This window comes from Arachis stenosperma, chromosome 4 (genome assembly GCF_014773155.1).
Source record: "Arachis stenosperma cultivar V10309 chromosome 4, arast.V10309.gnm1.PFL2, whole genome shotgun sequence".
NCBI lineage: Eukaryota > Viridiplantae > Streptophyta > Magnoliopsida > Fabales > Fabaceae > Arachis > Arachis stenosperma.
In genome coordinates this window covers 6,448,546-6,462,115 of record NC_080380.1, presented here as the reverse complement: position 1 = coordinate 6,462,115, position 13,570 = coordinate 6,448,546, and positions in this window count along the sequence as shown.

The following is a 13,570-nucleotide window of genomic DNA, read 5'->3' as shown; positions in this document are numbered from 1 at the left end:
CTTTAACTTCTCTAAACTCAGCTTGGCTTGCTTTTAATTTACTTGATTTAACATTAGCTTCCTTGATTAGATTTTTCTTTCTTCTACTTTGGTGTTTGAATTGAAAAGTGAACTTCTCATTCATATCTACCAACACCCGAAATGAACACAAGTTGGACTTAGTTTAGCTTTGTTTTACTTTTGCTTGAAGACTAATGGACTGGGTTTCTGATTCATTTTCCATTCAGCTGCTTTGGATCGTTTGGTTTTATAAGTTTGGGCTGCAACAAACAATTTGGGCCTGCACACTAAATTAACATCATCACACTCACTTGAGTTATTAACCCAAATTCAATATATTTGTCATCATCAATTTTGTTATTTATTTTTCTAAACTCAACATTAATGATCAGGTGGAACGATATCATGCATAATTGGTTGTGAAAAAATATGCTAAAAAATAAGGTGTTAACTTCAATGCAATATTTTTTTTCAGTGGTGAGACTAATTACTATCAGAATAGTTTTGACTATGTGTGATGCATTTGATTTATATCTAGAGTAATTAGATGTAAAGATTATTTTTCTTCATGAAGAACTTGAAGAAGAGTTATATATACTCCAATCAGAAAGTTTTTAAGGAAAAGGAAAAAAAACTTGGTTTACATGTTAACTAAATCTCTGTACGGTCTAAAGCAAGCGCCAATATGTTGGTACAAGAGATTTGATTCTTTCATTATTAGCCTTAGATCCAACAGACTTACTTCAGATCATTGTACCTACTACAAGAGGTCTGATGATAATAATTTTATTATTCTGCTGTTGTATGTGGATGACATGTTAGTGGTAAGTCTTAACAAAGATCAAATCCAAAAATTGAAGGCACAGTTGGTTAAGGAGTTTGATATGAAAGATGTGGGACCATTAAACAAGATTTTAGGTATGCAAATCCATCGAGACAAAGGGATAGAAAGATTTAGCTATCACAAAAGAATTATTTGAAGAAGATCTTGCAACGCTTCAACATACAAGAATGTAAGCCAATTTCAATCTCGCTTCCTATGAATTTTAAATTATCCTCAGGTATACGCCCTAGTAGTAAAGCAGAGAGGATGAAAATGTCTCGAGTACTGTATGCATCAGTGGTGGAAAGCTTTATGTATGCCATGATCTGTACAAGACCAGATATTGTTCAAGCAGTTGCGGTGGTGAGTCAATTTATGGTAGATCCAAATAAAGAGCATTGGATTGATATTAAGAGGTTCGTGAGATACATCAAAGGGACCTCGACTGTTGCATTATATTTTGGAGGATCGAAATCCATTGTCAATAGATATGTCGATTCTGACTTTGCAGGTGATATTGATAAACAAAAATCTACTATAAGATTTGTGTTCATACTTATAGGAGGAGCTGTGAGCTGGCTATCAAAGTTACAGACAGTTGTATCTCTATCTACTACAAGAAGCTGAATATATGACAGCTACACAAGCATGCTAGGAAGCTATTTGGATCCAAAGGTTAATGGAGGACTCGACCACAAACAACAAAAGATTCTTGTGTATTGTGAAAGTCATAATGTAACACCATAACTTTTAGCACCTCATGATCACACTAAAAGTCTAGGCATTACCTACCTCTAACCCTTTTTAGTTATTACTATATTTATTTAATACTGAACATTGGTGAAATACAACTAGATTTTTAATTATAAAAGCGAAAAGTCTTTACTTTAAACCACTTAATTACATAAGTATATTCACATAGCATTATACACATAAACTTATTCAAAAACTTTCGAATACAAGTCCTACACCTTTTAAACCAAAATGACAAACGAAGAGGGGAAAATTTCAACTAAACCAAAAATAGAAAATACAAATACATATAACTCTGTAGTTTGGTCGTGGCTTCGTGCCAAAACTTCTTGAACCTGACACTAAAAAAGAAAATATGTAGGGGATAAGAACATCGTCTTTGCAGATTTTCAGTAGAAAAGGAAATACCATCAAAGCAAAGAAATACTTTCAAATAGAAAAAATCCCATTATAAAAACAATTTATTTTTAAAATACATTTTGAAAAAGCTTTATAAGAAATCTTACTTCAGAAAGGTCGTAAAAAATCTTCTTTAATTTACAAATCCATTTAAAAAGAAAAGAGACTAAGGGTATACCTAAGGGGTTCCTACCCAACCAACATACATTTCTCATTCCTATTCATCCAGTATATAAATCTAGAGTATTAGGACAATACCAAGTCCAGTCTACCTCAACTTCCATTACCACATCAGGAACAACTCTCAGCATCACCACCATCAGCATGAGGGATCTTCCAGTTTTCAAATATAGACAATACAATACAAAGCATACATAAATAAAGAGTACAGATAGAACAATTAGATCAAATAGTAGATAGATACAATTATTCAATTAAGCAAACCAAATGCCAGATGCATACCCAAACAATACACACAAAATGCAAATGATGCATGTCTATCCTATGGCTAACGAGCTCATCTCTCAATTATATAGCCAAACCCGACATGTCTGGTAGCTAACCCTGGACAGTCCCTACGTGCGCACATCTCTCAATAGGGATTAATATCTCTTGGAGGAATAATATCTAAAAAGGCCTAAGTGTCCGACCACATCTTGCGACAGAGAGTCAACATTTGGGAGCAAGAGGGATAAAACCACCATCTTTGCATCTACCCCAGAAGATCAAATACAAACTGGGAGCAAGCGGGATACAGAGCGCCTTGTACATTGCAAGGAATCCTATCTTTTATTCGAGAACAAAACACATTGGAGTAAAATATCACTTTGTTTGGAAAGTAGTAGAAGAAGGGAGTGTTGATATCTATGAAGCACGGACACTTTATTGAGTTGCCGTGTCCGCGTGTCGGACACATTTTGGACATGACACTCACCGACACTTGTCCGAAACGCGTGTTTGTTGTGTCCAACCCTGTCTTAATAAAAAATAAAAAATTCTTCTCCGAACACACTTGGACACACCTAAATACGATCACGTGTCAACATGTCCAATCTTATTCTTAACATGTATTCTTAAAATAAATTTAGAAATAGCATATATTATTATTTATTAAAAAATATTTTAAATACTTTATATAATTAAAATAAGACATTAAAAATAATTAAAAAAATTAATTTATGTTTTAATATCAATAAAATATCATTACGATTTATTTAAAAAATACTTTATATTTTATATGTATGCGTGTCCCCGTGTCTTATAAAATGTTATAATTCGTGTGTCGGCGTTTCCCGTGTCATGTCAGTGTCCGTGCATCATAGGTTGATATGTATAAGATTCACACTAAAGATAATCTAGCAGATACCATGACAAAACCAATCAACACTTAACATTTTAAATGGTGTAGATTCTCATATGGCATATTGAATGCATGAGCAACATAAATTTTTAAAAATTTACCAAAATTAGCTTTAAGTAGAAGATTGTGAAAATTAGTAAATCTAATTTTAAAAAAATAAATAAATAATAGCTAAATAAAATGAAAGTTAATAAACAATCATAATTTATAACCATAGAATTTTAATGGTTGAAAAAGAGAAGAATTATATACCCCTAATTGACGGATGATTCATATAGAAGAGACTTACGTATAAATTGAGTTTTTTCTTAATTCATTTCAATCAATTCATCTAATAATATATGAATAATAATAATAACATTTCCCCGTTCTTATATCTTGCTACTCCCAGCTCCGATCGCCGCACCATTTGTGGCCATGCGACTGCAGTGTGGAGCTCTACAAATCCCAGTAATCAATTTGGTAAGGAGGTCACAATTTCATTTTCAATATTCTCCTCCCGAATTTCAAAAATTCAATATTGTGAGGTGTTGAAATCTTTGATTTTGATGTTATAGGATTCGATTAGCTTGAGAAATTAGCGACTTTTTGTTGACTTCATGCACAGTTAAGAAAAGGACTCGTAAACCCTACTAACCTTGTTTATATGTATTGGGGTATTGAAATTTGGTATATAAATGTGAAATATGTATTAGGTAGTGTATATATGAATTTTTGGAGCATAATTGAGGAGATGCAAGCTTGAGTGGGAGCATTGGATGCTGAATTTTGGTGGTGAAGCTTGTGAACTTGCTTAGTTGAGTTGTCTTTAGGCTATATGAGAAAATCGGCCAATGTATGGTTTTAGTTTCTCGTATGTAATATATAATATCTTGTGAAAACTTAGGTTAGATGACCATAGAATAAGATGAATCATATGTTGGTGTACCACTGGTAGTTTTGATTATTGAATTATGTGTTGTTTGATATGGGTGTTAGGTATGTTGTTGTTAAGTGGATGTGGTGGATGGTTGATGAAATAATGATTATTATGAATAATAATGATATATTGATGCTTGAGTATAAATGTGGTGTTGAATATGAATGGCTGGAGTTGAAATTGGTGAAATTGTGTATGGGGTGTATGATGTAAATGTAAAATAATAATATGTGGTTTGGTATGTTTTGGTGTTGATTGAAACTTGGAGTGTTGGTTTGAGTTGGAAAATGTGGTAGAAATAGAGGTTAGTATTTTAGATGAAAAATTTGATTTTAACGAAATTTGACAGTCCATAACTGGAGCCTCAAATTTTGCATTAGAATGAAACTTGTTTTAAGTGAAAGATAGTTTCAAAAGCTTTAAAACGGTATAAATTTGTGGAAAACAGAATTTTGTAGAGAAAGTTATGGACATCAGAAGTTAGATATGTAAAATATGAAATATGCACTTTACCAGTTTTTAAGAAAATTGAAGGTGGCACGTACGTGGGCTTACGGCTGCGTACGCGGCCATTCGCTTCTGTTTGGTACCCTTGCGCATGCAGGCAAGTGCTGTGTACGCAACATGGGCCAAATAAGGCACTCGCGTATGTGTGAACACGGCCGCTTACGTGGTCATACACCTCAGTCCAGTGTACTCGCGTACGCGGACAAGGGGTGCGTATTCGAGTTGGGAAAAATACACTCATGCATACACGGAACATGGTTCGCGTACGCGGGACACTGTTTTCATCAAATTAAATTTTTGTGTTTTACATATTATTTTAAACCTCTAAACCTCTATTTTTACTCTTTTAGATCCTAATTATTAGACTTATTCAAAAATTCTCAAATACAAGTCATACCCCTCTGTAAACCAAAATTAAAAATGACGAGAAAAAAATCTCAACTAAATCAAAAACAGAAAATACAAATACATATAGCTCTGTAGTTCGGTCGCGACTTCGCGCCAAAGCTTTATAAACCTAACACTGAAAAAGAAAATCTGTAGGAGGATGAAAACATCGTTCTCGCAGATTCTCAGTAAGAAAGGAAATACCATCAAAGCAAAGAATATACTTGCAAATAGAAAAAATCTCATTACAAAAACAGTTTCTTTTTAAAATACACTTTGAAAAAGCTTTATAAAAAATCTTACTTAAAAAAGGTGTAAAGAATCTTTTTTAGTTTACAAATCTATAAAGTAAATCGTTTAAAAAGAGAAGAGACCAAGGGCATGCCTAAGGGTTTCCTACCCAACCAACTTACATCGCTCATTTCTAGCCATCCAATACATAAATCTAGAGTATCAGGGTAATAGCAAGTCCAATCTACCTCATCATCCATTACCATATCAAGAACAACCATCAGCATCACCACTGTTAATACGAGAGATCTCTCAGTTTTCAAATATAGACAAAACAATACAAAGCATACACAAATAGAGAGTACAGATAGAGCAATTAGATCAAATAGCAGATAGATACGATTATTTAATTAGGCAAACCAAATACAAGATACACACTCAAACAAAACACACAAATAAAATAATGCATGTCTACCCTATGGCTAATAAGCTTATCCGTCGGTTATAAAACCAAACTCGACATGTCCAGTAGCTAACCCTGGATAGTCCCTGCGTGCGCGCATCTCTCAAAAGGGATTCATATCTATTGGAAGAATAATATCCAGAAAGGTCTAAGTGTTCGGTCACATCTTGCAATGGAGAGTCAGCATCTGGGAGCAAACGGGATAAAACCACCATCCTTGCATCTACCACTGAAGATCAAATACAAAAATGGGACCAAGTAGGACACAGAGCGCCTTGCACATTGCAAGGAATCTTGTCTTTTATTTGAGAACAAAACACATTGGAGTACAATATCACTTTGTTTGAAAAGTAGTAGAAGAAGGAAATGTTGATATGTAGAAGATTCACACTAAAGATAATCTAGCAGATATCGTGACAAAATCGATCAACACTAAAAAAGTTTGAATGGTATAAATCCTCATATTGCCTATCGAATACATGAGCATCATGAATTTTTAAAAATTTACCAAAGTTAGCTTTAAGTGAGAGATTGTGAAAATTAATAAAGTTAATTTTAGAAAATAAATAAATAAATAGTAGCTAAATAAAATGAAAGTTAATAAACAATCCTAGTTTATAACTATAGAATTTTAATGGTTGAAAAAGAGGAATTATATACCTCTAAATTGATGTGGATGATTTATATTAAAGAAACTCACTTATAAATTGAATTTTTTCTTAATTCATTTCAATCAATTCATCCAATAATATAAGAATAATAATAATAACATTGAATTACATATAGAGTATTTTTTTTGAGAGATTTTCTCCTAAATTATAAAAAGAGGTGTATCCTCTTTTTGTTAAGAAAAAGTGTTATTGTAATCGCCTTATAATAAAAAATAGTTGTAATTTTCAAAGAAATTAATTATACACATTTTTTATTTTTTATTTATATATTTTGTTACATCATTTGTCTTATATGTAACATGATAATAAAATAAATTTAAATATTAAGAACTATACATAATTGGTTAATAGCAATAATTTTTAATAATTTCATAGTAAATATTCGATCTTATTTACTAATTTTATGTTTTTTTTTTTATGTTACTCTTCTACTCATTCAGAACAGGATAGTGAATTAAATGAAATAAAAACATATGGAAGACATATAGGCCCATATGCATGGTACTAAACACTGATAGCAGTATATGATTAACCAAAAAGGGCGTTAACTTAATAATTATGTAAGAAAATTGGACAACATACATTAGTATATACGTACTCTACTTTATTTATCACCAGTAGGAAAAGTACATATTTACACGTTACTTATATTGCTTGATCAAATAAGAGAAATGGAAATACTTAAATTCAATAATTAGGTGCACCATGAATTGATATAGATTTGAAATATATAGAAATATTTGCGGAATTTAAATATAATGACGTCACTTTTCTTATATTCTTCCCCCGCTACTTATTATAAAGAAGAAAACTAGAAAATGGATGACAATGGCACGTAACAAAAATTAGAAATGGAACCACAATAAAAGGAGGATAAAACACGCAAAAGAGGACTCAGATCAAAACCCTAATTTTTATATCCTTAATTAATATAGACGCTGGTGAGTGGTGAACATCACTGATTTGTCGGTCTTAACTGGGTTTGAAACAAGAGAGAAAAAGGGTTTGAATAAGTTTGAAGTTTGAACCGCTAAAAATTAAACAAGTTAAGGCAAATAGCAAGCAAACAAACTTGAAATAACCTAAGAATATGTGTAAATATTATATTTCTTGCAAATTAGCACATAATTATTAATTAAATAAAAACTTTGGATTAACTAAGTTATTAATTGTGATTATTCCAATGTGAAAAGTATCGTTGAGTTTGCTTAGAAGCGCACGCAACGGGACCTATCAATAATGCCGTTCACCGCATGGCTCTCTAATTTTTCTCTCTTCAATGGCCAAAGGCTTTTAATTTGTGCTTATTTTTTCTACATGCCCTTGCTGGCACAACCTAACCTTACACCATATTTTTCTACGTCATGCAACTAAGCCACGTGGATCGGGATCCAATCGTCAACATAAATCCCAGTCAACTCTACTCTTTTTCTCCTTTGTTGATTTTTTCTGTCTTTCTTTGAAAGTCTTGGAATGATGGCTTGTAAGTTATATACTATTATTATACTTTTATTCTTTTTATAATCGTATTAGTATTTTATTCTTCTTGTTCTTTATAGTTTATGCCTCCTCATAGTGTCGTCCGTTTATGCAATCTTTTTCAGGGTCTTCATCAATAATTCAACTAAAATGTTAAAAATATCTCCGGTCATTGATCCCGATGATTCTGAAATACGTCCACATCCTCTATCTTCTGCTATGTATCCAGGTGAAATCGATTTTATGTGAAGTTGATACTTCAGAATCAATAAATAAAAATTTAATCAAATCAGTCAAATTATCTAATAGCTCTCAAATATCAATTTTACGTAAAATTGACTTTCCACCATATATTCAAGCATGATATAATGCTGATTTAACGAAAGTGGAATTACTAAATAAATTTAATTTATGGGTCAGTTTATTTTAGTCAATATCAATTAAAATTTTTTAATTTTAAATTTTAAAATAACAAATAATATTACTAATTAAAAATAAATTTCTTTATATTTATTCTTTATTAAACACGCAGTTCATTGACTTTTTTCAATGGGTGTCCATAATTCTTGAAAATAAATCTATATATTACCTGCATTTGCTGACCAACGACCAAGAATATATGTATGTCTGACTAATCAGAGAGTAATAAATTTTCTCAATTGTTTTTTTCTCCTTCTTCGTTGAAACTAAAAAAATTGTCTTCAAGCTTAGTCATCAGCGATGTAATGGTATCTTCGCTTGTGAATATAGCTTTAGTCTGTACCAAGTAGGATGTGGTTGATGAGGTCCCTGATCATCAAATTGAAATGCTTTATGTTTCTGAACTTTTGGCCTAACTAGCTAGTGGCTCGTACAATGGTTTAATTTGAGTGTGCACTATATTATTAATTAACGAGCCTCCCAATTAATGTATACCGTTTAGAAAAACGTTTGTTAATAACTAGAAATCAATTCTTATATGCTTCTAGAATATATGAATAGAGAAAAAAAATAGTTTCTGAATCAAACAAAGTATTTTGCTTCACAAATACGAAAGAATAGTATACTTTTAAATATATTCTAGAGAAGAATATAGTACTTTAGTATACTAATTAGAACGGTGTAAAGAATATTTTTATTAACTTTTGTCGTGATATAATTTTTTTAAAAAAATTATACGGATAAGAAGAGATAATATAAATAGTTATATTTTTAATATAATTTTAAATAATATTTTTTTGGATTTATTTAATTTTTTTATAATTTTTTATTTTTTTATTTATCTTATATTATTATTTTTTTTTTAATTTAACAAAGATTAAATTATATATTTTTCAGTCATAGAAATTCTGATACTATGTCATGATATAATCTCTCTAAAAAATTTAAGTTAATAGAAAAAATAATATAAATAATTATATTTCTAACTAACTTTTTATATGACAATTTTGTTATATCTATTAATAAAGGAGAGAAAAAATATATTTTTTATTTTTAATATTTGTGATTTTTAAATATTTTTAACATTTAATTTTATTTAATTTTTTCTTTTAAAATTTTTTATTTATTTAATTTTGTCAATAATATTTTTAATTTGTGTCAAAATATTCTTAAAAATTTTTAATTTTGTCCCTAAAATTTTACATAAAATTAATGTTTAAGATAATTTTAATACAAATAAAAAATATTAAAGAGAAAATTAAACAAAATTAAATATTAAAAATATTTTTAAACATCATAAATAATAAGATAAAAATCATACTTTTTTTTTCCTAAAGGATAATTGTCAAAAGAAAAAGGTACGTATAGTTGTCCAATATTTTTTTTTTCAAATAAAGTTTTATCTTCTCAGAATATTAAATTAAATAGCAAGCATCTTAAAAGCTTAAGATATAAAATATACATAAATTACGTTTAGAAGAGTAAATTTCAATATATTGTTTCCGTATTTTCAAGGTAAAACTACAAAGTGCATAGTAAATTAGTAATATACAGTAGAGTAATACTATATAGCTAAAACATTATTATAGACAATAAATAAAAATATATAATTAATAATATTTATATTAATAAGAGAGTATAAATTATTTTATTAATTTAATTGATATAATTAATTTTTTTTATAATTATCTTTTTTTATTTAATTATATCAAAAATCAATTCAAATTTAATGTGAACCAAATCTCAAAAAATTATTTTTTATTATATATTTATAATTCTATATTTTTTTAAATAAAAATTTTAAATTTTGATATTTTTAATCCTAAAAAAACTCAAATCACCTCAATACATTTAACAAAAAATAAAAATATGTCAAATTTGATTGGTCTCTATTTATTAAAATTTAGAAACTTTTAAAATTATTAGTTTTTGACTCAAAATAAAATAATAAGTAATAATTTAACACTAATTCATTGATTATAAATATTATGTGTTTAAAATTATATATAGATGTTATACATATAAAATTATGGATATATATTAAACTAAAAATTTTTAACCATTTTTACTTTACAATTCATATTTTACATATAGACTATTAAAAAATAAAAAATAAAATATAAACAAAAATTAAAAAATAAATTTTTAAAAGTAATTATTAACTCATCATATTAAAATCAACAAAAAAATATATATATAAATATTAAATAAAAACATTAAAATAATTAAAATTATAATCCATTAGTGCACATATAAAATAATTTGAAGAATACAATAAGACACATAATTTAAAATTTGGTAATATTAATTATAAAAATTTATTAATTATAGACATTATATGTATGAAATTATATCAAAAGTTATGAGTATGAAATTCTGAATGTTATTAATATAAAATTATAGATATTAGGTATATGAATTTATGAATGTTATGAATAAATTTATCAATTGAATAAATTAATTTAAAAATTTAATTATTTTTTCAAATTTAATCATAAAAAAATTTAAAAATATTTATGTTAACTTGATAATTACATATATAATAACTAAAAAATAATATGTGTATAGATATAATAACTAATAAACATTAATTATATATAATTATAAATATTATGTGTATAAATTTATAACTGATATAATTACAAACCTACAAATAATATTTCATATCTCATAAGAACTAGTATAATTTTCTTTATCGACGCTTGCTCCTGATTGTGCTTCAATTACACTAAAGTGATTTTTGTTTCTAAATCTATGCGCCCTTTATGTTTCTTCTAGCAATGATAATGAAATGAAACGAGGCCTTTACGTTTCTTCTACCCCTGCAACGATGATGAAATGAAACAAAAGAATTATAAATCAGTTATAATTAAAATCACTTAATGAATATTATTATTATAGTCTTTTATTATTATTAGTCTTTATTATATTTTTAAATATAAAATTCAAATTGTAAAATGAACATTAAATAGTAATTCAAAAGATGTTTAATAGTTTAAAATATAATATAATAATTAATATAATTAATATATGGAGCATAGTATATCCACGTTTTAAACATGTAAATTTATGGGCAAAAAACCCTAATAAGCCACATCAAGAAGGGTGTAACATAAATACGCCAAACTGAAAATCGTTTCAGCAATAAGCCAGACGCTATTTTTATGTAATTCGAACCAGGGTGGTTCGAACTACAGACATGAGTAAATCGAACCAGGGAGGTTCGAATTAGGGGAGAGGAACTTTGAATGTAATTCGAACCATGGTGGTTCGAACTCCAACCCCATGTAATTCGAACTAGGCAAGTTCGAACTATAGGCAAGTGTGCAACGCATGTAATTCGAACCAAGCTGGTTCGAATTACCCTTGGCGTGCTCCTTCATAAATCGAACCAAGGTGGTTCGAATTAGGGGTGATTCGGCTATATAAGGAGTTCGAATCACCCTTATTCGAAGTATTATTCCTCCCCCCTACCCCACAAAATCTCAAAGAAAACGACCCAGATTCTCTCCGAGGAAGACCTGAACGGAATACTCTGCTGATGGGGGACGATCCGGCACGGTTATTGATGATTAGATTTTTGATGGTATAGAATTTCACAAATGAATTCTCGTTGCAAGTATAGTTTCTAAACCAATCAATAATCCTTTCATATAAAAAGTTGTTTGTCACTAGTACAAACCCCTAAAATTTATAAACCGAAGTATTCAAACCTCGGGTCGTTCTCCCTAGGAATTACAATAAAGTGTCTTGTTATTGGTTGTGAGTTATTTTGGGGTTTTGATAAGAAGCATGAAAGATAAATGACAAGAAAGTAAACTAAGGCCTAAAAAGATCTTGGCAAGGGTTGGTGGTCAAGGATCTCTATCCTAATCACTAACCACAATATGAGAATTGGCAAGGATTAATCTCATTAAATCATCCTCTAACTAGTAGTAAAGGAAAGTCAAATGAGCTATATCAATCCTAGTCCATAAGTCCTAACTCTCCACTAATCCAATTAGTGAGAACTAGAGTCAATGGATCCCAATCATCAATTACTTGGACATTAGTAACTCAAGAGGTCCTAAGTTACCTTTCCAAGCCAAGAGTATAAAATTCTACTCTAAAGTCCAACCAAGCATTTCATCAAACACTTGGAAGGCATAAAAGGAAAGCATAGTAAAATTGCAACAAGAACAAAATCTAACAACAATTATTGAATGGAATTAACAACACAAATCAAAAGGAACACAATTATTATGAGTTACCTTGAATTGAATTGAAAGAGAAAGGAAGGAACAAAAGTGGATCTACAACAAAGTATAAGAACAACATAAAGAAAGTTACAACAAAAGAATAGAGGAAGATGAATGTAACAACAAAGAATTGAAAGGTAGAAGTAGAAGAAAGCAAAGATTAAAACCTAGATCTAAGAACTAATCCTAATCCTAATCCTAGAGAGAAGTGAGAGCTTCTCTCTCTAGAAACTAACTCTAACTACTAAACTATGCTAATGGTAACTAACTTATGTTTCCCTCTTCACTCCTTGGGTTAAATAGCATCAGAAATGAGTTGGATTGGGCCCACAAGGCTTTAGAATTCGCTGGCCACGTTTTGCTTTAAGTGAACCAGTTGGCAGCAATGGCGCGTGCGCGTACTATGCGCGTGCGCGCCACCATACGTGTAGCAACTATGGCAAATCTTATATCGTTTCGAAGCCCCGGATGTTAGCTTTCCAACCCTACTGAAACCGCATCATTTGGACCTCTGTAGCTCAAGTTATGGTCGTTTAAGTGCGAAGAGGTCGGCTTGACAGCTTTCCGGTTCTTTCATTTCTTCATGAGTTCTCCAACTTTTCATGCTTCTTTCTTCATTCCCTTGATCCAATCTTTGCCTCCTAAACCTTAAATCACTTAACAAACATATCAAGGCATCTAATGGAATCAAGGAGAATTAGATTTAGCTATTTTAAGACCTAAAAAGCATGTTTTCACTCTTAAGCACAATTAAAGGAGAAGTTATAAAACCATGTTATTTCATTGGATAAATGTGGGTAAAAGGTTATAAAATCCCCTAAAATCAATGCAAGATAAACCCGACAAATGGGGTTTATCAACCTCCCCACACTTAAACCAAGCATGTCCTCATGCTAAAACCAAGAGAAAGCAAAGGGATC